General features: G+C 36.0%; 1 pseudogene across 1 annotated transcript; it reads left to right on the top strand.

Moving 5' to 3' along the window:
• Positions 1–502: 502 nt before the first annotated feature.
• On the top strand, positions 503–27,046 carry LOC306642697 (calumenin-like; annotated as a pseudogene). Its single transcript, XR_013766866.1, has 4 exons — positions 503–557; positions 1,051–1,133; positions 3,677–3,751; positions 26,153–27,046. The product of XR_013766866.1 is annotated as a calumenin-like (transcript).
• Positions 27,047–27,952: the final 906 nt, after the last annotated feature.

Raw genomic sequence — 27,952 nt, forward strand, 5'->3', positions numbered from 1 at the left:
GGATCAATGTGACACAATATTCACTTAGGGAAAATAATGTTGCTACACGGAAATTAGTAAGTATGTTAGTTTCTTTTCCTGTTAACATTGTCTCTGAGTAGATCCTGAGTTCTGAGATTAATTTTGTTTTTTTGATTATATTTCTAATATTGCTGATTGCCAAAATGTTTGTCCCCATGAAAGAATTATATATTGTGCTGTCTTGGGGGAGCCAAATAACAACCATGTGGAGAAAAATTTGAGTGCAAAGCTTGATTGAGTAGTAAAAAGTAACTTGAAGATGCATAATTTCAGATGTTTATAGCAGGTACTCAGTGTTGTGTTATGTTATATTCCTGAAAATATTTTTACTTTTTTGAAAATGTCATTAGTTTGACAGAAGTGAAAGCACAGTAGATTCCCAGTGCCTGTTAATATTTAATATTTTACTTCCTGTGACTTATTATTGAAGGGGTGTGACAGCTTCTGAAGAATATTCGTAATTTCTGTCTAAATTCCATAGTACATTCTATTCTGCTGGGAAGAATTATTGTGGATGTGCAATGGTAAGTAATTCAGTGAAAAAATGATTATTTTTAAAAATGTGTATGTGACCACAAAAATAGGTGGGCGAATTACATACCAGTGGTAACATGAGTTTCTTTTTTTGTTGTTGTTGTTGCTGTTTTGCATTATAATTATATATAAAATAGTAGAATTCGTTGTTGCATTTTTTTAATCTGGTCAGTTTTGTTCCCCAGTTCCCCTTCAATGATCACATTTTAAAGATAGAGATTACTATCCTCATTTTTAGGAAACAGTCCGATTTATTAAAACTGATCATTAACGTTAAGCTCTAAGTGCAAACTTTGAAAGTCAGAAAAATGTAGTAAATTTATCCATGCTGAATTTGTTTTGTTGCAGATAGTAATTCTTGTGACAATGGTTTCTTCCTCCATTTTGAGAACCATTTCTTTAGGAAAACACTCAAACTGGTTAAGAAAGTTAGATATTGTTGTAAGACAGTCTGTGTAACATTCACTTCTCTGTATTGTTAGATCTTCTATGAAGATAATCTAAATCTCAGAGTGCAGTCTTCTGTGGACCAATTCAACTCTTTTTGACCAGGCTTTTTCTTCTATCTGAAAAATCATGTAAGTTTTCATACAGTAAATAATTTCTTTGCAGAAAAGTTTTTAGTTTTTACTGGATTGAATTCTGTAATAATAATAATAATAATAGAAGTGGTTCTAAATAGTCAGAAAATATTATAGAAAATTATTACTGTTTTATTTTACTTGTAAACAGTTATATCAGTTCTGATAGCTAAGTTATCCTGAATCCGTGCTATTGATTTTTTATTTTCAAAGATTATTGATAATAATGTGCAGTTGAATCACACTGAAATACGTAGATATGTACCATTGTGTCTGTATTTTTTTTTTTTCCTTTGGTATGAAGGAATCTCAGGGTGCTACATCCTCAATCCTTTTTTGAATTTGCAGAGACAGGATCTAGCAAAGTTACCAAAGCTGGCCTTCAAACTTGTGATCCTCCTTTTCATTCTCCAAAGTTGTTGGAATTATAGGCATGTACTACCACTCCTGGCTCTCCTTTATTCTTGTAGAATAGTTCTAGTCAATTTTAGATTCTAGGTTAGCATTAGATGTAAGATTTCATCTCATGGGAAATAATCTTTATGTCCTGTCTTCCAGTGTTCTATAGAGAAATTCAGATATCTAGTTTTTTTTGATGGTAATTTAGGTTTTTTTCTCTGTCCTTAAGATTTTCTTTTTCTTTGGTTTTCTTTAGTTTTACTATGATGCATCTATGTCTGAGTTTCTCCTTTATTTACCCTGCATGGGGATTTGTGGGAACCTTAAATCTGTAGATTATTGTCTTTTATCCCATTTATGAAAATTTTAGCCAGTGTTCCTTCAGTTGTTGTGTATGCCTCTTGTTCTGTGTCTCTTTGGATTTTCAGTTAAATATCCATTATACTCTCTCACCAAATTCCCTATGAACCCTAGAGGAATCTTGAAGATGTGAATTTCAGACAGCCTGTTATGGTAGTACATGCCTATAGTCCCAGACTGAGATGGGAGGATTACTTTGGCTCAAAAGTTCAGGACTAGCCAGTGGGCCACAGTTAGACACTGTCTCCAAAAAAAAAAAATAAATAAAATAAATGAAAAAAATTTTTACAAAATATGTATGTGAAAATCAAATGTGGTTTTATTTCTGACTTGATCTTTTGTCTAATTATGGATTTAGCATTTTATATATTTTACTTATTCGACATGAATTATATTCTTACATAGTTTAATTGTCAGTGGATTTGTTCTGAAAATCTTTTAAATAGGTCTTAACTTGCAGAGTCAGTTTAATCTGGAAAGTGTCACTGTTTTCAATACTAAGGAGCATGAAAGCACCCGGGGTCAGAAGTTGAGACTGATAGTAAACCTCACAGAACATCTCTATAAGTTTGTTGTTGAAATAATTCACATGAATGAGCCTCATAAGTCCTCAAAAATTTAAAAACCTTATTTCTAATTCATAGAAATAGTTTTTTGTAAAAACGTTCAAACTATTTAAAATAAAAAGTATAGCTAATCTGTAATTTAAAGTAGATTATGGAATACGTGTTTTTCTTTTGGAGGGAATTTGTACAATAGGTATACTTTAATGTAAGTAATGTAAGGTAGATTATGGAGTAGCTATACTTTCTGTTTTAAACATCTTTTGAATTTTTTAACACAGAATACATATTATTTCTCTAACCATTCATAATGTTCTCCTCCTAACCTTATAGGACTTTGCATATATTTACAAACTTATGTCGATTTTTTTCCAGTTAGATTATATAATATATAGTGCTCTTAAATTCATTTTCTTCTTTTGATGTGTTTCTGTATCAGTACATTTAAATGGTTCATGATAAGTCTTTAAAACATATGTCATAATCCCACATGATTAGACATTTAGGTAATCTCAAATACTATAAAAAACCATTAACAGAATTGCAGTGAATAGTATTGTATATATCATTGCTAAATTTCAAAATGTATACACATTTCAAATTTTTGTAGCTATTGACTAGTTACTTCTCAAAAAGATTATACCAATTTTAGACTGCCATCAGTGGCAGGTGGAGAATGCCTTCCTATTTTCCCAGCCACATGAACACTGGGAATTTTCAATTTTTTAAAAAATCTTTGCTTACTTGATATAAACATCTGAAAAAAATGTCTTATTTGTATTAGTTTACATTTGATTATTATTAGAGTTGAAATTACTGCATATTCATTCAAATTTATTTTTCTCCTAAGAATTACTTCTCCATGCAACTTGCCCTTTTCACTATTGTATTGTTTTTGTCATTGTGTGTATTTTCAAATCATTGAGCCATAAACCATTTTTTTTTTTTCAGAGAATCTGTTGTCCTGTTGAGAAAAAAACTGGTTTAAATCTTTTCACTATATCTTTATGCCTGTGTTACATCATTATCATAGTGCTCCTTAAGTTTTTGGATTCCTGTCATAGAATTCCCATCATCTTAAAGATTATATGTCTGGATGTTACTGTAACCAGAATTCTCTAATAATTGTTTTCTGTCAGTATGTGCATGACCTATTATAGCATTTATCTTCTGCCCGTGAACTACTTCATGACAGGCTGTGCGTTTTTTACAATTTAGCACACCGAGGATAGAGAACGGAAGGATGGATATAGAAGAATGTTAAATGGGAGATGATGAAGCTCCAACAGCATGGTGAGTTTTAAGCTCAAGATTCCTTGATTTGCAGATGGTACTCCCTTAATTTACCAGGTACTGGAGTGAGGATATAAACAAAGAGGAAGGACATTATGCTTTCAGATTTGTATTATGTGTAACTTTCAAATATATGGCTTAAATCCTAAATTAGTAATGGGCTGTATCAATGAGTTTTGGAACTGTGTGCACATAGTATGTCATTTAAATAGCCTACTTTATGCATATTCACAGCATTTGAAAAGCCAACCAATGGCAACCTTTGGAGCTTGTCCCCTTCCATTAAACTTGTAGACCTGATACCTGTGGGTATTACAGTGACATTTAATGAACTGGAAGAGACAAAACCTCTTCTCTTCCCTTTTATCTCTTTTTTTTTTAATTTATTTTTATTGTAAACAAATAGGATACATGTTGTTTCAGTTTGTACATGGAGTAACAGCATACCATTTGCATATTCATATATTTACATAGAGTAATGATGTTTGATTCATTCTGTTATTTTTTTCCTTCCCCCAACCCCTTCCACCTCTCTTTTCCCTCTATACAGTCCCTCCTTCCTCCATTCTTGTCCCCTCCCACCCCCCATTAAATGTCATCATCCGTTTATCAGTGAGATCATTCCTCTTTTGGATTTTTGAGATTGGCTTATCTCACTTAACATGATATTCTCCAATTTCATCCATTTGCCTGCAAATGCCATAATTTTATTATTCTTTATAGCTGAGTAATATTCCATTGTGTGTATATATATATATATATATATATATATATATATATATATATATATATATATATATATATAAATACAGCTTCTTTATCCATTCATCAATTGAAGGGCATCTAGGTTGATTCCATATAGTCTGGCTATTGTGAATTGAGCCGCTATGAACATTGATGTGGCTGTATCTCTATAGTGTGCTGATTTTAAGTCCTTTGGGTATAGGCTGAGGAGTGGGATAGCTGGGTCAAATGGTAGGTCCATTCCAAGATTTCTAAGGAATCTCCACACTGCTTTCCAGAGTGGCTGCACTAATTTGCAGTCCCACCAGCAATGTGTGAGTGTACCTTTTTCCCCACATGCTCTCCAACACCTATTGTTGCTTGTATTATTGATAATCGAGATTCTAATGGGGGTGAGATGGAATCTTAGTGTAGTTTTGATTTGCATTTCTCTTATTACTAAAGATGTTGAACATTTTTTCCATATATCTGTTGAATGAATGTACATCTTCTTCTGTGAAGTGTCTGTTCATTTCCATAGCCCATTTGTTGATTGGGTTATTTGTATTCTTGGTGAAGAGCTTTTTGAGTTCTTTATATATTCTGGAGATTAGTGCTCTATCTGAAGTATGAATGGCAGATATTCTCCCACTTAGTAGTCTCTCTCTTCGCATTGCTGATAGTTTCCTTTGCTGAGAGAAGCTATTTAGTTTGAATCTATCCCAGTTATTGATTCTTGCTTTTATTTCTTGTGCTATGGGAGTCCTGTTAAGGAAGTCTGATCCTAAGCCAACAAGGGGAAGAGTTGGACCTACTTTTTCTTCTATAAGATGCAGGGTCTCTGGTCTGAGTTCAAGGTCCTTGATCCATTGTGAGTTGACTTTTGTGCAGGGTGAGAGATAAGGGTTTAGTTTCATTCTGTTGCATATGGATTTCCAGTTTTTCCAGCACCATTTGTTGAAGAGGCTATCTTTTCTCCATTGCATATTTTTGGCACCTTTGTCTAGTATAAGAAAATTGTATTTATTTGGATTTGTGTCTATGTCCTCTATTCTGTACCATTGATCTACCTGTCTATTTTGGTGCCAATACCATGCTGTTTTTGTTACTATTGCTTTGTAGTATAGTTGAAGTTCTGGTATTGCGATACCTCCTGTTTCATTCTTCCTGCTAAGGATTGCTTTAGCTATTCTAGGTTTCTTATTCTTCCAGATGAATTTCATGATTGCTTGCTCTATTTCTGTGAGGTACATCATTGGGATTTTAATTGGAATTGCATTGAATCTGTATAGCACTTTTGGTAGTATGGCCATTTTGACAATATTAATTCTGCCTATCCAAGAACTTGGGAGATCTTTCCATCTTCTAAGGTCTTCCTTAATTTTTTTCTTCAGTGTTTTGTAGTTTTCATTGTAGCGAACTTTTACCTCTTTGATTAGATTGATACCCAAGTATTGTATTTTTTTGAGGCTATTGCAAATGGAGTTGTTTTCCTCATTTCCCTTTCAGCTGTTTCATCACTTGCATATAAAAATGCTGTAGATTTATGCATGTTGATTTTATAGCCTGCTATTTTGCTGAATTCGTTGATGAGGTCTAGATGTTTTCTGGAGGAGGTTTTTGGATCCTCTAAATATAGAATCATGTCATCAGCAAATAGTGACAGCTTAAGTTCCTCTTTTCCTATTCGTATCCCTTTAATTTCTTTAGTCTTCTAATTGCTCTGGCTAGAGTTTCGAGGACAATGTTGAATAGAAGTGGTGAAAGAGGACATCCCTGTTTTGTTCCCGTTTTTAGAGGGAATGGTTTCAGTTTTTCTCCATTAAGAATGATGTTGGCCATGGGCTTAGCATAAATAGCTTTTATAATGTACAGGTATGTTCCTACTATCCGTATTTTTTCTAGTGTTTTCAGCATGAAGGGGTGTTGTATTTTGTCAAATGCTTTTTTTGCGTCAATTGAAATAACCATATGATTCTTATCCTTAAGTCTATTGATATAATGGATTACGTTTATTGATTTACGAATGTTGAACCATCCTTGCATTCCAGGAATGAACCCCACTTGATCGTGGTGCACAATTTTCTTAATTTGTTTTTGGATACGTTTTGCCAATATTTTGTTAAGGATCTTTGCATCTATATTCATCAAGGTTATTGGTCTATAATTTTCTTTCCTTGATGTGTCTTTTCCTGGTTTGGGTATGAGGGTGATATTAGCTTCATAGAATGAGTTTGGTAGGGACCCTCCTTTTCTATTTCCCGGAATACTTCGAGAAGTATTGGAATGAGTTCTTCTTTGAAGGTCTTGTAGAACTCGGCTGACAATCCGTCTGGTCCTGGAGTTTTCTTGGATGGTAGATTTTTAATGGCTTCTTCTATTTCATTGCTTCATATTGATCTGTTTAAATCGTGTATGTCCTCCTGGTTCAGTTTGGGAGGAGCATATGTCTCTAGATATATGTCAATGTCTTCGATACTTTCTATTTTGTTGGAATACAGATTTTCAAAGTAGCTTCTCATTAAGTTCTGTATCTCAGTGGTGTCTGTCGTGATATTTCCTTTTGCATCATGTATTTTAGTAATTTGAGTCTTCTCTCTCCTTCTCTTTGTTAGTGTGGCTAAGGATTTATCTATTTTGTTTACTTTCTCCAAGAACCAACTTTTTGTTATGTCAATTTTTTGAATATTTTCTTTTGTTTCAATTTCATTAATTTCATCTCTGATTTTAATTATTTCCCGTCTTCTACTACTTTTGCTGTTATTCTGTTCTTCTTTTTCTAGGACTTTGAGCTGTAATGTTAGGTCATTTAATAGTTGAATTTTCATTCTTTTCTGGACTGTGCTCCATGCAATGAATTTTCCTCTTAGTACCCCTTTCATAGTATCACAGAGATTTTGATATGTTGTATCATCATTCTCATTGACCTCTAAGAATTTTTTAATCTCCTCCCTGATGTTTTTTGTTATCCATGTTTCATTCGATAGCATATTATTTAGTCTCCAAGTGTTGGAGTAATTTCCTTTTTTTACTTTGTCATTGATTTGTACTCTCAGTCCATTATGATCTGATAGAACACAAGGCAGTATCTCTATTTTTTTGCATTTCCTAAGGGCTGCTTTGTGGCATAACATATGGTCTATTTTCAAGAAGGTTCCATGTGCTGCTGAGAAGAAAGTGAATCTGCTTGTTGATGGATGGAATATTCTATATGTGTCTATTAATTCTAGGTCATTGATTGTGTTATTGAGTTCTATGTTTCTTTGGTTGGATTTTGTTTGGAAGATCTATCTAGTGGTGACAGTGGTGCGTTAAAGTCGCCCAGAATTATTGTTTTGTGGTCTATGTGATTCTTGAAATTGAGAAGGATTTGTGTGATGTACAGGGATGCACCATTGTTTGGGGCATAAATATTTACTATCGTTATGTCTTCCTGATTAATGGTTCCCTTAAGCAGTATGAAATGTCCTTCTTTATCCCTTCTGACTAACTTTGACTTGAAGTCCACTTTATCTGATATAAGGATGGAAATCCCTGCTTTTTTACTGAGTCCCATGTGCGTGGTAGGTTTTTACCCATCCTTTCACCTTTAGTCTGTGGATGTCTTTTTCTATGAGATGAATCTCTTGCAGGCAGCATATTGTTGGGTCTTTTTTTAAATCCATTCTGCCAGTCTATGTCTTTTGATTATGAGTTAGGCCATTAACGTTCAGGGTTATTATTGAGAAATGATTTGTATTCCCAGTCATTTGGCTTATTTTTGGTTTTTAAGTTGGCTTGGTTTCTCCTTTGAGTGGTCTTTCTCTAAGGTAGTTTCTCCCTGTGCTGACCTCCATTGTTGTTTTTCATTTCCTCCTCATGGAATATTTTGTTGAGAACATTCTGTAGTGCAGGCTTTCTATTTGTAAATTCTTTTAACTTTTGTTTATCATGGAAGGATTTTATTTCATCTTTAAATCTGAAGGTTAGTTTTGCTGGGTATATGATTCTTGGTTGGCAACCATGTTGTTTCAGAGCTTGAAATATGTTGGTCCAGGCTCTTCTAGCTTTTAGAGTCTGGGTTGAGAAGTCTGCTGCTATCCGTATTGGTCTCCCCCTATATGTAATCTGATGCTTTTCTCTCGCAGCCTTCAAAATCCTATCTTCATTTTGAATGTTTGGCATTTTCATTATAATGTGCCTTGGTGTGGATCTGTTGTGATTCTGTGCATTTGGTGTTCTGTAAGCCTCTTGTATTTGATTTTCCATTTCATTCTTCAGGTTTGGGAAATTTTCTGATATTATTTCATTGAATAGGTTGTTCATTCCTTTGGTTTGTATCTCTGTGCCTTCCTCAATCCCAATAATTCTTAAATTCGGTCTTTTCATGATGTCCCATAGTTCTTGGAGATTCTGTTCATGATTTCTTACCATCTTCTCAGTTTGGGTGACTTTATTTTCAAGATTAAATATTTTGTCTTCATTGTCTGAGGTTCTGTCTTCCAAGTGGTGTAGTCTGTTGATGATGCTTTCCATTGAGTTTTTTATTTGGTTTATTGTCTCCTTCATTTCAAGGATTTCCGTTTTTTTTTCTTTGAGAATCTCCATCTCGTTGTTGAAATGATCTTTTACTTCCTGCAGGTGCTCTTTCAGCTTATTGGTATTATCATTCATTGCCTGCATTTGCTCTCTTATCTCATCCTTTGCTTCGCGAATCATCTTAATCCTGTATAATCTGAAGTCCTTTTCTGACATTTCTTCTACCATACTGTCATTGGATTCTATTATTATAGAATCTAGATTTGTTTGGATCATTTTCTTCCCTTGTTTTTTCATGTTGTTCATGTATCTTCCCCTCTAGCGCTGCAGATCTGGGGTATTGCAGATTTCCCCCTATAGGCTTATAGTGGCCCTATAGGTTTCCAAAACCCTTTCTTTAAGGGGAGATCAATATTCGCAGTGCCCAAATCAGACACTATGCAATCCTAGACCAAATAGCCCCTATGGGGACAATAACAAAATTGCCATAATAAACAAAATGAGGTCAAATGTTATCTTCGGTAAAAAAAATAGGTTTACAATAATGTCTGCAGTTTTTTTTTTTTTTTTTTTTTTTTTTTTTTTTTTGCAGTGCTGGGGATTGAACCCAGGGCCTTGTGCTTGTGAGGCAGGCACTCTACCAACTGAGCTATATCCCCAGCCCTGTCTGCAGTTTCTAATGGAGGACAAAGAGGATGCAGAGGGATGAAGAATATGGCTGTTAAGGGGATAATAAAAGAATATACAGAAGTTCTAGAAAATAGAAAGGGTGAGAGTGTAATCAAAAGAAATCGGATGTTAGCATGTAAATAAGGGAGAAAGTGACTCTGAGGGAACAGGTAAACAGAAGGAAAAGAAAGCAAGAGAAATAAAGAAATAAAAACTTAAATTTTTTTTTAAAAAGGAGAAAAAAGTAAATCTACTGTATAACAGTTATATACTAATGAAACCTCCCAGTGTTCAGTAGCCTGATGTATGAGAGGTACCTGACAATGAGCTTCAAGCCTCCAGCAGGCATCTCAGGATGGGATTTGCCCCACCTGAAGATTGGAGCTGTGGCTTCCAGGATTACCCAAGATGGCTGCTCTGGCTTCCAAATATGTTGGCAAATGGGGAGCTGCAGCTCAGGGGTGGACGTGGTCAGCTGGAGGTCCTGGAGACAGGATACAGTTGGTCCGGCAGTGGTCCTGGAGGTCGAGTGTGTTTGGTGTGGTTGTGGGATCCAGGAGGCCGGGTGCAATCAGTTGGTCTGGGTTCCCGGTGATAGGGCACAGTCAGTTGGACTGGGGGTCCTGGCGGCAGGGAGCAGTCAGTTGATGTGAGGGCCCCAGAGGCACGGAGTGATTGGTGGGGCTGAGGGATCCTGGAGACGGGACTCAGTCAGTCCGGCCAGGGGTCCTACAGGGCCTGGCTGTTGTCTCAAAATGTCGGCAGTCACGTGTAATCAAACCTGCAAGTACTCTAACAGTGAACTTCCAGGCAGCAGCAGGCAGCTGGTTCTCCACTGGCTGTCTGCAGTCAGTCTGCTGGCAGCTGTCGGATGATAGGGAGGTGAACCTCGAGCATTGGGTAATTAATAGGGGTAAGACAGGCGATGGACCAGCAAGAGGCAGGCAAATGGCGGATGATAGATGCCTGACAGTGAGCAATCTGCTCTCAAAAAGGCGTCGATATGCTGGCAGATTGCAGGTGATCACAGCAGACAAATGGGGTAAAGAGAAGGGGATCGATAAGCAGCAAAAACTGCCTCACCGAGAAACAGATATCCTCTGCTTGAATCTGGCGTTGCGGAGTGACAAGGAATGCAGCCTCCCTCTAGTCCGCCATCTTGCATCTGCAGCCGGTCTTCTATCCCCTTTTATCTTTTATTGCTGTGTGTTTTCTCATCCTCTATATCCTTGAACTTTCCCAAATAATGTCTTCACTGTGTTAGAAGCAGTAAGGAAGAGAAAAAGGAAAGTATGAAGAAAACCACTTTCACTACACTTTTCCTGGTACCTGAGGCAATGAAAGTTATCAGTAGTTTTAATTGAAAGAATTTACATTATTGTCACCCAGATGATGAAGAGGGAATTGCTGTATCTGCACAAAAAGATGTATTCCTGGCAAGCCAAATTTGAAACACAAACTCTTTTTAGCAACATGTAGAAGTAGGGTAGTTCCAGACTTAACTGCAGTACTTCCTGCATTCCTTGGGCAAGTTACTTTACCTCCCTACAACCCAGTTTCAGTATCTTTAAATTATAGTAATGCCAACTACTCACTATAGTTGTTGAAAGGATTAAATGAGCTGATGATCAGAAAAGGCCTGCTGAGGCACTTGGTTATTATTATTACTGTAGTTGTTGACATTATATAGAGTGGAAAATATAAAGCACTTAAACAGTTTCTATCCAGTGTTTGGTAGCTAATTGTTAACAACAGTTTTTGTTGTTGTTGTTGGTGTTGTTTTGGGCGTGTGGGGCATGGGAATTGAACCCAGAGAAGTTCTACTATTGATCTACATTCCCATCCCTTTTTTGAGACAGAGTCTTGCTAAGCTGCCAAGGCTAGCCTCAAACTTGCAGTTGTTCTGCCTCAGTCTCCATCATCATTGGGATTCACATGTACACCATGTACCCAGGAGCTATAGTAGTTTTTTTGGAAACCCATTTTTTCATGGATAGGGTGGGCCAATTTGGTCAACTAATATAATGGGTCACCTGACGGGTAAACAGGGCCCCAAGACACAGTGTGTTGGATGCTGCATAGACTAGACCTGTGGAGACAATTCAACTCTATTGTTAGAGTCATAAATTAGTCCCAGCTGCAGAAGAATCCCTTATAGAGTACCCAACACTCAGGTTCCCACCTGTCTATTGCAGTCACTATTTTGTGAATGTAGAAAATGTGTGGGAAATTACTTAATGGGTGTATTAGTAAATGGTATTAAGCACTATGATATACAAAGCAGAGCAGTTACTCATATATCTACAATGTGAGGTTCATTTCTCAAATTGACTCAGACAGACATCAATCAAAATTTTTATGTTAAAATTCCAACATGTAAAGTTTTTTTTTTTTTTTTTTTCAGTGCTGGGGATTGAACAATATGTAAAGTTCTATAAAGTAGCCCAACAGTTTTTTTTTAATACCACTTTTATATTTTGGTAAAATAGCTATACCTTTTTGTTCATTCTTCCTTTTCTTTTCTTTCCTTTTTTTTAAGGCAGGATTCTCCCTGTCTTGCCCAGGCTACTCCTAGGCTCAAGTGATTCTCCTGCCTCAGCTTCCTCAGCATTTAGAACTACAATTGCAGTTGATTGTGCCCAGCTTGAGACATTCAATTTTAGATAGTAACTGTCACTTCTGATTTGTTTCTCTTTGCATGTATAATAGCTACATATTCTTGCTGTGGACCAGAAAATTTAAAAGTTTCTGTGGAATGGTAAAGGTGAAAGATAAATTACAGTTGATTGAGGAATAAATGAAAAGTGATGAAGCATAGAGTGTAGACAACTCTTTCAAGAATTTATTTTTCCATGAAGGAAAGAGGAAAAGCCTGTAACAGGGATATCACCATCAAAGGGGGTTTCTTTCAGTTTGTCTTATGGTTTTTCACCCAGCAGAAATTCTGACCAATTATACCATTGTGTAGTTTGAGCCTCTGACCTCTCCTTTATTATAATTGAGTCACTGCCCAATCTACTTTGAAAACAATGAACTATTTCTCATCATGCTGATCCACATAATTAATTATACAAATCACACACTAGTAAATATGGAAACCTGACAAGTTTTCCATTTCCACAATAAATTGAATTAGATGTTGATTTGGATCATTTTCTTCTATCAACTAGATTTCATCAATATTGAAATTTGTTTTTCAATTCACCAAAGGATGATTAGGCAGTCAGATGACAATTGACTAAACATTTCCCACTTATATGTTCTCAGTCATTTGTAAATATTACGCAGGAATAGATTCTATCCAAATAATCTCTTTGGGGGAAATAAGGAAACATTTTAATATTTACTGCCTTACATTGTCATTTCAGTTTCATAAAATCATAGTACATTTGGAAACCTTGGTAGATAATCTCCCTCCAGGCAAAGTAACACCATTTTGTGCTATTTTCTTAAGTGCTACATGTACAGATCCAGCATTTCCCCCTTTGCAGCACAGCGAAATATTTTACCACCTTTATAATGAGAATTTTTTTCCTTGTTTATACTACAAATTGTTTTTGCAGCACAGTCTAAACATTGAAATAGGTAGTTTAATAACTGTATTAATACTGTGCAATACAAATGTTTGAAATTTAAGAGTTCACACATCCTGTTGTTGACAGCATTGCAACTTAATTGAGTTTTCAGATATTGAACTGCTTTCCTAAGCAGTGTCTTAAGTGCACAAAGATTTCAGTGTTCTCATGAAACAACTGTTGACAGATACCTTTATAGAGAAAATATGGAGGTGGATTTGTTTTCACAAAGAAATTGTTTGTAATTTTAAGTAAGGGTCTGTCATAAATATATTTCATACCATTTATAAATTTAAATTTGTGATTATTTTAGTCATATTCCAAAGATATATTTTGACACTCATCATCTTAAATATAATCTCATAGAAAACCTAAGGTTTGTTATTACATATCTTCATGGTTGGAAGATTGCCTATATTTTTAAGTATCCTCTTTTAATTTGTATGTCTAGATGAGATGCCCATAGATACATCTGACCACGGTGTGTTGATTATAGGCAAACTCATCACAGAAAATTCTCTTTTCAGTTGAGAGGTGAAGGCACTGTACAGTAGGGTATGAGTGATGTTTCATGTGATCCTCCCAATTTAATCAGTACCATGGAGTGAATGCAAAATCTTAACTATTCTTAGATTTCCTTAATTTTTAAAAATTAAATTCACATTTTTATAGCTGGATTCTTTTAATGACCATTTGGTCCAACTCTGTCTTAATAATTAGTATGTGTTTTCTTTAACTTTTATGTACCTTATAGTAACTGGTCAGTGGAAACTTTATTTGAATTTTGGAAGGTTTTATGGATGATCAACTCTAAAGTGACAGGATATACTTTAAAATCAAAGTGTGTCTTATTAGTAAATTAGATCTTTTGTATCATGAGATATATTCATTCTAATTATAATGATAATTTAAACTGTATACATTAATGTTTTGTAATATAATATTTTCCATATTATAATGTCACCTGTGCCTCTCCTTGACAGTATAACACTGATGCTTTCCTCTTACCCACTTAATTTTAAAAATTATTTGAATGTCTACTGTTTGTTAGGTATAGACTAACATGTAAGAATTCCAAGTACAGATTCATGAATATATCAACTTTTGAATATTTTGAGTTTTTTGTTTGCTTGTTTGTTGTTTTTGATAAGCGGAGGACAGGGATTCTGTCTTTAATTTGTTCTTTTCTTGCTATCATTTGGCTAACAGCAGTGTACCCAGAAGTCAGAAGAAAATCTACGTGCAAACACATGCTATATTCCTTTCAAAAAAGTATTAGAGTTGTCAGATTACAAACCTTACCATGAAAACAAACTACTCTTTCCATGTTGTATTTACTTCAAGGTGAATTTTTTATGAAAAAAAAAATCCTTTCCTCTGTTTCATATTGTATTTAACTCAATTTTGTACTGAATAGCAATATGCTTTGTTGGAAGACTTGAGGAAACTGTGAAGGATTTCTGTTGTAAAATTTCTACCCATATTCAGAAACCTGAATGTTTCCTTTTTTAATCATTAGTCTCTTGGAGAAGTTTCTCCAGACTCTTTTCCTTTTCACGCTTTTGTTTCAAGAACATCATTTCTAGGCTGTAATGCTACAGAATGAAAGTGTTTGAACTGGGGATATAGCTCAGTTGGTAAAGTGCTTGCCTCATGTGCACAAGGCCCTGGGTTAAATCCCCAGCACCACAAAAAAAAAAAAAAAAAAAAAAAAAAAAAAAACAATGAAAGTATACTGATAAAAGAACTGAAAAGAATGTCAAGATGTAAAGTGAAGTAAGATTTCTTTTAATTACTTGTATTAAATGCCCAAGAAAACAAATTATATAGTAAGGCCACTCCTATATGCTAATATGTTATTATTTATCCTATAAATTTAGAAAAAGGAATGTGTACATGCAGCATTGAGAATTTCATAGAGAAAATGGTTTTTCTTTCAGTTCTGACAGTCAAAGTTGAACCTTTCAGTCCCTGAAATATTTAACTGTATTTAACTGTACTCTGAGTGCTATTTTCTGCATTGTTAGGAAATTTTATTCATTCCTTCATCCTTTCATTGATGAACTTCCCATCCCCTTGAAGAACTTGCAGTATAACTTACAGAGAACTGTAACGTGCTCTTTGCTCTTAAGGAACTTTATTGTGGCCTTTGTTAAGACCAACGTAAACAGGTCAATGAAGTAACTTCACCAGATTCACTGATATCATGTAATAATGATTAATGGGTAACAAAATAAGCTAATATATATTCAGTTGTACTGGAAACCATAATAATATCTATACTGCAGTCATTTTTCACACCAGATGCTTCAAAGAAACTTTGGTTAAACATTCAGGGAAGAAAATGTCTCCTTTAGGCTTCCTTTATAAATAAAAATGGTCAAACTCTTCATTACATTGATAATCAACAGATTGGAAATAGTGACTGATTAAAACTAGCATTGTCCAAATAAGTAGGTTATCTTATTTTTTTTCCAATGCAATGTCATATAAATATGGGTGATTAATAATCCTCATACATCCTCCTGGGCATTTTGGATTAAATGACACAAGGGATATTAGTGCTGTGTATTTTGGTCATGGGAACCAGTGCAGGAAGAGAGTATGAGGAGAACTTGGTTGGCATTTTAGCAGCTCAAGGTTTGCTTGAGGAATCGGAAATTTTCTTGCCAGCTACGAAGAATGTAAAGTGAGGGGAAATTTTTTTGCAGTACTATTTTAATGGGCTATAGTGTCAACTGTTGATTTATTGCCATTTTTTATTCTTTTATGTGTTATATTTGTCATTTTGTAGTTTCATCTATAAAACAGCATAGTTACAAGAAAATGATGAGAGGATGTGGCAATGCCATGGGAGGCTATATTCCTTTTTATTGTCATTTTCCGATATGAAATACTGAGTCAAATATCAAGTATTTGATTTTAGAGATGATATATTTTAAAGCTGTAAATTGAACTGAAAGAGGATGTTATTTTCCCTTTTTAATACATGTATGACTTTCAGTAGAGACAGACAATTCAATTTTTCAGTATCATTTTGTGTTTTTCCTTTCTATCAGCAGTGTGATAAAGAAAAAGTAAACAATCCATTTAACATTTAGAGTTTTCTGACTTGAAAGCAGAAATTGAAATTTTGTGATTTGGGAAACCTACCTTTTCATTTTGATATTAATCTGGTGTGTTGTACACATCCAAAAGATACTGAAAGGGAATTTTTGAGCTCAGTGTATGCCTAGTTTGGTAAAAGATGAAAAATGATATTAAAAAAGAAAGTATTTACAGTTTAAAAAATCATTGAAGTTTTTCCATTCAAGATTCTGTATTAATAGTTAAATTATTCTGTGCTTTCTCTAAAAAGAAATATATTATTTCCAACATAGTAAAATTAAATGAATGCATCTTTGATATTAGTACAAAATGGGAAAGGCCTAAATATTTTTAAAATATTGATCAAAGCAGAGTGATGGGCTGGAGTTATGGCTCAGTGGTAGAGTGCTTGCCTCACATGTAGGAAACCATGAGTTCAAAGTTCAATTCCCAGAACCTAAAAAAAAAAAAAAAATCAAAACCAAAAACTGAGTGACATTATTACTTTTTCTTGTTCTTTCTCTTTCCTCCCATGGCTAACATGTCTGCCACTCATCAACTGCTATCAATATAGTTATCAATTGTCTTAACTTTTTCATCCCTACAGATACCTTAGAAAAACATTTACTATAATTTAAAATATAAGACTTCAGCATGAATTGTGACATTTGTATGCCTGAGAATCCCATTGAATTTCACTCAGAATTTATAGGCAAAGGGTCATGTTGTACTGCTCTGTGGTTTAACTTTTTGGTTGTCTTCAGACTACTCTCTCTAATAAATAAATATCTTTAAATTAGTGTAAAATGTCTAGTGTTTGTGAGAGTTCTTTGGAAATATTTTGAGGGCGTAATCCAATATACTTATTCCAAATAGAAAGCAAGTCAGAATTTCATTTATCATTTTCAGACAATAAGATGTAGAGGAGGCCATGAATCAAGAAAATGTCAAGGATGAATCTAGAATAAATAATACATTTTGTTGTTTTGAAGTAAGATATTTTAAATCTTACTAAACTTACAAAGAATCAAGGGAAACCCGGCCTGATGAATGAAAGGGGGATTTTAATCCTTTTCATAGGACTTCATTTGCCCTTCCAATGCTATTAGAGTGAAAATGTGTTCATTGGTATCTCCAGTGGGCTTAAAGACCCAAAGTCTTGAAGAGTTGACTTCTACCATTCTATTGTGTGAAAAATATCTCCCTGCTGAGTCTGCAAAACAGACTCTTACTTTACTTTTATAATTGTCAAGATTGTTTTTAGTGGAAGAGGATGAGATGTCTGATCCTTCTCAAGCCATGAATTTTCTAACATAGTTATATATTCTTCATCAAATCACCTTTCATTATCTGCAAGGTTGTCTTAAAGGAAAGGGAAGAAGAGAGAGGTCTCTCTCCATTGTTGAACTGTACCATGCGTCCAGCTCTGGCCTATCTCAAATGCTCTGTTAGCTTGAAAGCCAGGACTTCATGGCACTGTAGGACCAAGCATGGTGCAGTTTCTGGGAGTATCCCTTTCTGTGATGATCAATAATGTAGCACATTATTTTTATTAAAAATTGATATATCGTGGTGTAAAGATGTAACTTTGACATGCTTTATTTGTTTATTCATTCATTTATTTTGGGGATTACTGGGGATTGAACTTAGGGGCTTTTGACCACTAAGCCCTATCCCCAGCCCCTTTTGTTTGCAGTAAAAATAAATTTTAAAAAATCTTTGATGTTCTAAAGTAGATTTCCTCTTATTGGAGTACCTATAACTTTTTGCAAGTTAATCTCAATTTTTATTTTCAATTAAATACAGTCCTTTCAGCAGTGTTTTCACAATGAAATCAAAATTGGAGGGTGGAACTTGGATGAATTTACTTACTTGCTTCAAATCTTTGAGGGTCCTTTGCTAATCAAGAAGTCAATTTCCATGGCTTGAGCATATAGGTAGATAGTTCAAATATGTCTCCACCACAGATTTCTCAGAAGAGTTTTAATACATACTCTCTTCCTCAATAGCACTCACCTCTATTGGAATTTATATTTGTTAATGCGGTGAACGACATTAAAGAAGCAAATAGTCAATTATTTTTGAATTTACAATTGTGAAAAATATTATTTAAGGAAAATTGTAAAATGTTATTAGAAAATCAAATACATGGATAATACTGGAGAACATTGCTAAATGCAAAATGCCAGGCACCAAAAAACAAACCCTGAACATTCTCACTCTTACATGGAAGCTGAAAACGTTGGTCTCAAAGCAGAAGATAGTGTGGTTAATGGAGTTTAGGGAGTGCAGGTGGGAGGAAGGATGTTAGATGGCAAGTCCTGAAATACAACTAGGAGGAGTAAGTTCTAGCATTTTACAGCAAAATAAGTTTACAGCACTTAAAAGAGAAATTCAGAGGAGGAGTTAGAAGGTTTCCAATATAAAATGATGACAAATATTTAGAGATGAAAATGCTAATTGCCCTGAATTGCTTTTCATACATTGTATACATATAATAAATAGTCACAATGTATCCTATGAATGCATACAATTATTCTGTGCCAAAATATAAAAATTACTGAATAAGGAGAAATTAAAAAAAAATAAACAAACAAACAAAAAAAAGAAAGCCTGGCACCTGCCTTAGAGTTAATAAATATCTGCTCAGCACATGTATCAGTATCTTTGATGAGCTTTCCTGGTGAGTCTAGTAAATAGGCAAGCAACATCACTCAACCAATGTAATTGATATTCACTTTACTATGTGTAATTTCCTTCTTGGTATTGCTAATGATGCAATTATTAATTATGGTTTTTTAATTATAGATTATTCAAGTTGGAGCTCTTGGTCAAAACACATTGGCACATCAAATTTTGCCTGTGATTTGGTGTAGGTGTTGTCCTTACATTGATGTGTCTTTTATTTTGCTTGACTATACATATATAGCTTCACAGTAAATATGATGAAAAAGAAAGCTATCTTGTTGAATTATCAATATGGTGGATTGCCCTTATATGTCTGAAAAATTTCTTTAGCTATTGGTATATGTCCAGGTACAAATGTAACACATGCACACAGGGAAGACCTCATTAGAGTGATTTATACGTGCCCATTAGCCAGCATAGGGTCCTACTAAAGGGAATTATTAGTATTTACTTACTTCTTCCATGAATAATAAAGGAGTAAGAAAATGCTCCCTTGTTGGGATCATAGGAATGAGATAAACATTTAATGAAATAAAATTATTCTTACTAGTATGAGTCTTATTTCTGTATTTTTTTTTTTCTTGCCAGAGGACTCCATACCATTGTAATTACTCTTAGGCAGAAGTTTTGGCTAGTTTAAAGACCTCAAAAACAAATTTCATATACAGCTTGAAAAATGGTCTGTATCCACTTAATCTTTAAGAGTATTGAGCTCATAGTACTTTATTCTTATCAGCTACTCACTTCTTATGTCTCTGATGTGTATCCAGCTAACTTTCTCCTCATTGTTGGATATGTATTTCACTGGGGACTGGTATTTTGTCATTGGTATTTATTTTCATGCTTTTTCTTTCTGTTAATCTCATTTTATCATTGATGGAAGATTGGTCAGTAAATTTCCTGGTAAGGACTTTCATCTGTCATTAGTGTACTGAGAAGACACCTCCTTCTCTGGCCACCCCCAGCATCCTCAGTGGAGCCCTTGGTTGAAATTGTCCTCTGCCAGCATGTCGTCTTGATGCCTGTGGAATGTGATGCCAAGCTGCCTGCACATGCCTCTCTTCTTGACCACTACTGGGGATCTGTGGGGAACACAAGGAAATAGCACTTGTTATTGCCTTTACTTTCCATTTCTATATTTTCTTCCTTCTTATTTCCTTTCATGCCCATTGCCCAGTATCTGAGGACTTTGATGTAAGTAGAAAAAAAGAATAGGTAGGCTATGAAAAGAGTGCAAATGAGACAGGGAAATTAAGTGAGGCTTACTCTGAGAAAGTTTTGATTCAGCAAACATGTCCTCGAATGTAAGATTAAGGTATCAAGTCATAAGAGGGGCACAAAGGCATATCACCAATTTTGTCCTGAGGATTTTATGGTTTTATAAATGAATTTACCAAAATAACTAAATTAAAGCTTAAAAATAGGAAATTCTTTGCAGTAGAGGGGAGCAACATGCAACAGACGTTCCACAGGAGGTTGGCTGCTTCCTACAAAGCACTGGGCCATGTGGCCTTTGAAGGATGGGTAGAATTTGGACCAAGAAAAAATTGAGTAAGGGAAATTTTCTAAAAGAGGAATACAGTCCCCAGAATACAGTCCCCAAGAAGAGGAGATGTTAGGAATATAGGAAAAATTTTATTTTTGTTGGTACATAGGTGGATAAAAGAACAAAGAAAAAGGAGAGGTATAAAGTTAGGAAGAGGTTGGAAACAGCTCAGGGGAGGCCTTGATTGCCTTTTGAAATAAGCATTACTTTTGATTTGGGCTTTGTTTTCCATTTTTAAATGAAAGAGTGATTGGTTAGAACTGTTACTTAGGAAGCCGCATAGGACAACAATCTATAAAAGAGACTAGAAAGGATGTCTGCTTGGGAGTCAAGAGTGAAAGTCCATAAAGGAGATAAACCAGGCTTAGGGAGTAGAAAAAGGGAAACAGAGAAGAAAGAAAAATACAGCATTCTTAGGCTTGTTGAGATTGGGCATAATATTGAAAATGACCTATGCCAAATAACTGTTCTTCAACCCAAATTTAGAATATACTTCCTTTACAATTTGTTTCAGTTTTATGTGCTGAGGCTCATAAAACGAAAGTTCATTTACCTAAAGTTCATTTACTTGCTCTGACTTTTATTGAGTACCTACTAAATTCTATGCACAGAGAGGGAGAAACCTCTCTCATTTTTTGTAATGAACTGGAATTTCTGCTTTTATGCTTATGCGTTCAAAAGCATTTTTCTGCATTAGGGGTGTAACTGAGTGGTAACTGAGGCCCTGGTTTCCATCCACAGCACTGGAAAAAAAAATGTATTTTTCTACCACCATGCACCACATAGTGGGCTGTTGTTCACTTTATAAATGCCTTACGTGTATTTTATGACATTTGTTCAGCAAAGACTTGTCAAGTAACCAGTACATTGAATACATTGTGTGGATCTCTAGGAGTCAAAGGTGGTAAAAAGTGCCCTTATTCTTGAAAAGCTCCAGTGGGAGACAGTGTCAAGACACCTGCTCGTACTCTCCTTGGTTAGAGAAATGACCCTAATTGCTTTCTCTTCTTGACAGTCCTTCCTGTGACAGTCACTCCTATTTCTTTTCTTTGAGTCCTTTTCAGGGTCTGTACTCTGGCCAGCAGATCATCCTGTGGAAGGATCCCATGCATTCCATTCCTTATGTACACACTGGAATCAAATCAAAATGACACTATTACCAGATCTTTCTTTTCTGTCCTTTGCCAGAAAATAAGATATTCATCCTATTGTTATTTCAGGATTTTATTTTCTTACTGTATCATTCTGACATTTTCATTTTTCATTCTTGTGTGAGACTTTACAACTGATGAAAAAACTTTTAAATCTCAATCTTACAATGGTGTCAATCATCACCCAGGTCTTCTGTTGTGTATTGGGGGACACTGTGATATGATGAACTACAGTGGGCTTTGGTTTCATAGTCAGACTGGTGGAATGGAGAATGTAGCCCCATGGCCTTGTTTCACAGCAATTTAGGAGGATGTGCTATTGGCCCTGATAGCTTCTAACTTTTAGTTTCCCCTTTGTAAAGCAGCATTAACATATGTCATCATACATTAAATGAAAGTTCCGTAAGATTCCTAGCATATAATAGGTATTCAAAAATCCTAGCCTTCTTCCTTCCTACAATAAGTAGTTGGAAAAATGGTCAGCATACTATAGATGCCTTCATAATTGAGAGTACCGTCCAATCAGTGCATACTTCCATCAGGTTTACCTCTTAAGTATGAAGAAGAGTTGTTCCAAATAGTGCAATGGTAGAAATTACCTAACTGGCAAAGTGAGATATTATATCAAGAGGTCTTTTAAAAATAATAGCTGAGAAAATCCCCCTGCTTTTTTTTGCCATAGTCTGAAAAACTTCATCAGAGATATTTAGGAGCAATGCCTCTTTGTTTGGATTTCTCCTCATGTTGCTTAAGAAATCACCTAAGATGTTAGATATGAATTCCTCAGATCTCACCCAGATCTTTGATCGGAAATCGGTAGGGAACCTAGCCATGTACATGTTTCAAAACTTCTGAAATGATTCTTAAACTCTATATCCCAGAATAGATTAAACAGAATGACACAATTAGTATGTATTATTTATTAAACCACTTCATTCAGGAAAAATTGTATGTTTACTAAATGAGAACCTGAGGATGTCAGGATCCCTACTCTCTCTTAAGCCCCCTCCCCCAGTCTTGATTACATTTCAAGGGCCACATGAATATCACCTCCCATATCCACATTCAGTTTACTGCACTCTTTGCTCATTGTTGAAACCTTAGAAATATTGACACTTCTAGCAAGCATGTGAAATTTATTATGTATTCTTACTTTTTGATAAGATAGTGAATGGCAAATTTGAAGGCATAGAAAAGGCCCTAAAGAGGTTTTTAATCAGTTAGTACTTTCTTTAGGAAGATGTCATATCCTTTCTCCCATACAATTAGTTTTTAGAAGCAAAGTAGGAGCTAAACTGTGACCAAAAGCACAAAGTCTAGAAGAAAATTTAAAGGACAAAGTAGGTAGTGATTTTAATGCTTCAAATCAAATTGTTGGAAATGTCCACTCTTAACTAAATCATTCTCAAAAGTCATTAATTTCAGAAGCAGGTGCTCAGATTCCCTTAACTGATTATTCACTTTATAGAAAAGGTACACACAGTTGATAGCTTAGTATTGACAAGTTGTTTCCTCATTTCATTTCTTGACCAAGGTGTGAGAAATTCAAATGGAAAAGAAAGTGTTTCATCAGAATAGTAATAGCAATAATAATTCTCTTGGAACTTTTAATGTCCAGATAGCAAGTGATAAGCCTTTGATAGATCATCTTATTCATAGGGTGTCAGCCACATCAGTAAATGAAAATAATGACTGTCATGAAATTAGAACAAAAACAAAAGATCAATTTTTAGAGAGGATATTTATATCAAACAATTCATCCTTTCATTGTTATGTGAGAAGGTATATTTCTGATAATTACTTATAAGCCATACTTGACTATGACCTACAGTGGAAATAAGGGTGAAAGGAAGAGTTATAAATTCAGAAATATAAACAGGTTACAAATAGTACATGAAGTGTGAATATAGTTTATTCCAGGAATTGTTATTGACTTTACATTCTCAGGAAGAAAAAAAAATGATGTGTAATTTAAATGAGATTGTCTTGAAAATCATCTGTGATCATGTGTAATGTTAAGGTACAGCTGAATAACATGACATGAATGAAATGTTTCATAATGTTTAAAACCAGAAGGCTGCTGTTTTTAAAATAAAGAGAAAGACCTCTGCAAAGAGAAAAGGGTAAAAGTAAAATTATGAAAATTAATTAAAATAGATGACTAACTGCATACATTCATAAAAATGCTGCTACAAATTGGTGAAGGACTTCTCAGTTGAAATATTAGAGTATCTGTAGGGGCCAGTGGTGTTTGAAACACTTGGAGAAGCTGCATTCTTCCATGCATCCACAGATTACATTTTATTCTTTTTTCTTCTTCCTTCCTCTCATCAGGTTTCTTAATCTTTGTTTATTCTTTTCGGTAGTTCCCTTTGTTCCTGCGCCACCTCCTCTTTCTCTCTCAAGCACCAGGAGTGGTATTGTGACCCCTGGTCTGTCATTCCTTAGGCACGTAGTGAGAACCATGTAATTTGTTGCTTGGGTTTCATTCAAACACTGAACCCAAACACGCTTATTCCCAGGAGGAAGCCATTCACTTGGTCCAACAGACAGCACTGCCCATCCCCTAGTCCCTGAGGCAGTGAGACCCAGGCACCATCTGTGGGTGTTCCCACCTGTGTGTAGCTGGTTGTGGGCCCAACAAGTCCCTTAGTCCCAGGCACCCTCTCACCTTAGAAGTTGTAAATTTCTGGTCTGATGGGGCAGTGGCCTTCCCACTACGTCCTGAATTCCCTTCTTATCCTTCCTCAGTGAGCCTGTGGATCCTGTGGATTCTCCTCAATGCATAACCCCGTTGTTCTTTGAGGTTCCCCATTTATTAAATTTAATACAGACTGTTCTTTCCAGTGGGAAAAGCCCATCTCACCATTAAGCCCAAGTTCCAAGTCTACTCCTCCACTACTCTCAGACCTGTACCTAGGCTTCTAAAAGCAAAGCTAGTGTATAACCACAGAGACTTTTCTGTGTGGTCTTATTGGGCATCCTTTCCACCATTTTGTGGAAATCCTACAAACTCACTCATTATTGTAACCTCTGTCAAGAAGCCTTTCCAAATTCTCAAGTTTCACTTGACTCTGTAGCTCATCTCTGACACTTTGAAGGCTTCTTCTGTTGCATTTGGTGGCCTGCTCCTTGTAACATGGAAGTGCAGACTTCTTTCTCCCTAATTGCCCCACAGAGCCTAGTTATGATACCTGAAGCATGTGAGGAACTTAATACAGGGTGTTCCTTTGAAGACTGTGTCACATGAACAGGTTTGCTGTATATAAGTCAGTACTCTGACTCTTGTATGTAGGTGGTAATGGGTAACGTGGATGTTCTAGGATGTGTCTCTACTACTGAAATGGCCACTGGTCAAATCCCTCCCACCACTGGAATGCAACTCCAAGTAGGTCTCACACTCTGACTCTTTTTCCTTCCTTGTCTTTCACCCTGTTGTGAGGCATGAATACAGGTCAAAGAACTTCTGGAGAAGCCGCAGCCCCTGTCCTCAGCCCTCATGTCTGTCTCACTGTCAAATCTGAGGACATCAAGATAAACCTCACTGTGCCCTTTTCTCAAGAATCAACAGCCCACCTCTCATTTTACCCCATCTCTCTGTTCCCTTACCACATATAAACCCTGACTCTTTTCTCTGTCCTTCCTAAACCCTTCTTCTTTGTCCTCTGAACTCAAGGTCACCACCTATAATTCCACACCTTCCAGCCTCTAGCCTTGCACATTCACCCCTGGCTGTTCAGACCACTCTTCCAACATGTCTCCTCCCCTCTTGAATTTTCCTGCACCGCTTTACCTCCCATCTCCCCTCATCTTCTTGCTGCTTTTCCACTATGACAATGAAAACATCAGGGGATCATTGGAATGCTCTGTTCGTAGACAATTATGTCAACTTGCCTTCAAGCCTTTGTGCCTATGAGCTGTCCTTGCTGCTGCTCATCTACATGAAGTGTCTGCCCTGGCCAGGCCATTTCCTCTACCTGCCTGCATGCTGGGGCCCACCTTCCTGCCTCTTCTTGGATCTTGCTCCTATAGGCATCTCCTTTTTCTTCCTGTATGGTCAACAAACCCCTCTATGTTGGATCATTCGCATTTACATTCAAAGATGCTCTGACATCTCCCATTTTAATTTAAAAAAAATCTCTCGATCCCTGCATCCCTCCTGGATGCTCTACATGGAGGGCCCTTCTTTGTCTATGTTCACCTCCTCCTGGCCAGTTTCTCTCCTTCCTCAGCTGGCTGGCCCCTCCTCATGACTCACCAGTTAAGGGATATTAATTGAAACAAAATAGCAGTACATCTCTTGACTTTGTCTGAAATGAAAATGATGGTCTGAGCTTTTGATCTGAACAAACAGGGCAAGGGAACCTGGGCTGTGAGGCTGTGGAGAAGGAGCTGATTGTCATGGACCTGTGACAGTTCCATATGTGCTTGTCCCTGTGCCCAGACTTTACCTTGAGCAAGCCCACAGAAAAGAAGAACCATGTACATCATGAACCTCAACTCAGCGACAAAGTTCACAATGATGCTCAGAGTTTTGATTGTGATCATGGTGCCTTGGGTGCTGAAGAAGACTTTGATCAGCTGACACCAGAAGAGAGCATGGAAAGGCTTGGAAAGATTGTAAGTAAAATATATGGCAACAAGTACAGGTTTCTCACTGTGGATGAGCTCAAAACTGGATTAAATTTGCACAAAAGTGCCAGATATACGAGGATGTAGAGCAACAGTGGAAGGGGCATGACCTCAATGAGGACAGCTTCATTTCCTGGGAAGAATAGAAAAATGCCACCTATGGCTACATTTTAATGATCCAGACCCTGATGGTGGATTTAACTATAAACAAATGATGGTTAGAGATGAGTTGCGGTTTTAGGTGGCAGACAGAGATGGGGACCTTATTGCCTCAAAGGAAGAATTCAAAGCTTTCCTGCACCCTGAGGAATATGACCATATGAAGAACTCAGTAGCGCGGGAAACAATGGAGGATACAGATTAGAATGCTCATGGTTTCATTGATCTAGAAGAGTATATTGGTGACATGTACAGCCATGATGGAAATGCGACTGAGCCAAAATGGGTGAAGACAGAGCAAGAGCAGTTTGTTCAGTTTCGAGATAAGAACCATGATGGGAAGATGGACAAGGAAGAAACCAAAGACTGGATACTTCTCTCCGACTATGACCATACAGAGGCAGAAACTAGGCACCTAGTCTATGAGTGGGATCAAAACAAGGATGGCAAGCTTACTAAGGAGGAGATTGTCAACAAGTATGATTTGTTTTTGGGCAGCCAGGCCACAGATTTTCAGGAGACTTTAGTATGACATGATGAATTCTAAGCTGCAGAAAGAGGAACCCATGTTTCTTCAAAAGTAATTTATTTTTAGAGCTTTTGTTTTCACATGAAGTTGCACTACTGAGGCTGTTATTACAAACATTTTAAGACATGAAAAGGCGTATGACATAATGAAAATCATCCCATCCACATTCCTCCTCCTCTCTAAGGGACTGGAGGGAACTGTGCTTCTGAGGAACAACTCTAATTAGTATGCCTGTGTTTGTAGATTTACACTTTGTATAATGTATAACATGGTGTGTTTGTTTTTGTATTTGTTCTCTAGTTGGGAGTATGATATGAAGGGTCAAGATCCTCAACCCACACTCGTAGGCAAAAATTAGCTCTTTAGTCTTTCTCAATATCTTATATAATTTTTGTGATTCTCACGTGTTTTAAGCCTGAGATCAATTAGAACTGTTGAGAGAAAGAAAAATTACATGCTGGATGGTTTATATTTACAAAGATAACACTTAATATTGCCTATGAAAAGTCTGACATTTTATATTGCATTCAGTTTCTATGGGTCCAGTAACTGGTCCTGAGATTATCTGCTCAGGGACAGAATCCCTGTGCTCTAAGAAAGCTTCGTTCAACTTGACTTCATTCTTTTTCCCCTGTGGAACTAGCTATTTGCTAATTTTGTCAAGCACAGCTGTAATTGGAAGTTAGGGCTAGTGTCATGACAATCAATCAAATAGTGAATGTGATCTCTTTACAGAGTTATTTCTAGATTTTTATAAGCCAGTTTCAAGCTAGAAACAGCTGGAAAACTAAAGGAAGAATACAAGTATGTTCAGGGCATACATTTATTTCTGGGTGTACATCTGTTGAAATGCTCACAACATAATTAGTTGCCTGTTGAAATCACTGGAAGTGCTCCATGAGGCTTCTCTTTCCCAGGAATTAA

Source organism: Sciurus vulgaris (genome assembly GCF_902686455.1).
Source record: "Sciurus vulgaris genome assembly, chromosome: 13".
Lineage (NCBI taxonomy): Eukaryota > Metazoa > Chordata > Mammalia > Rodentia > Sciuridae > Sciurus > Sciurus vulgaris.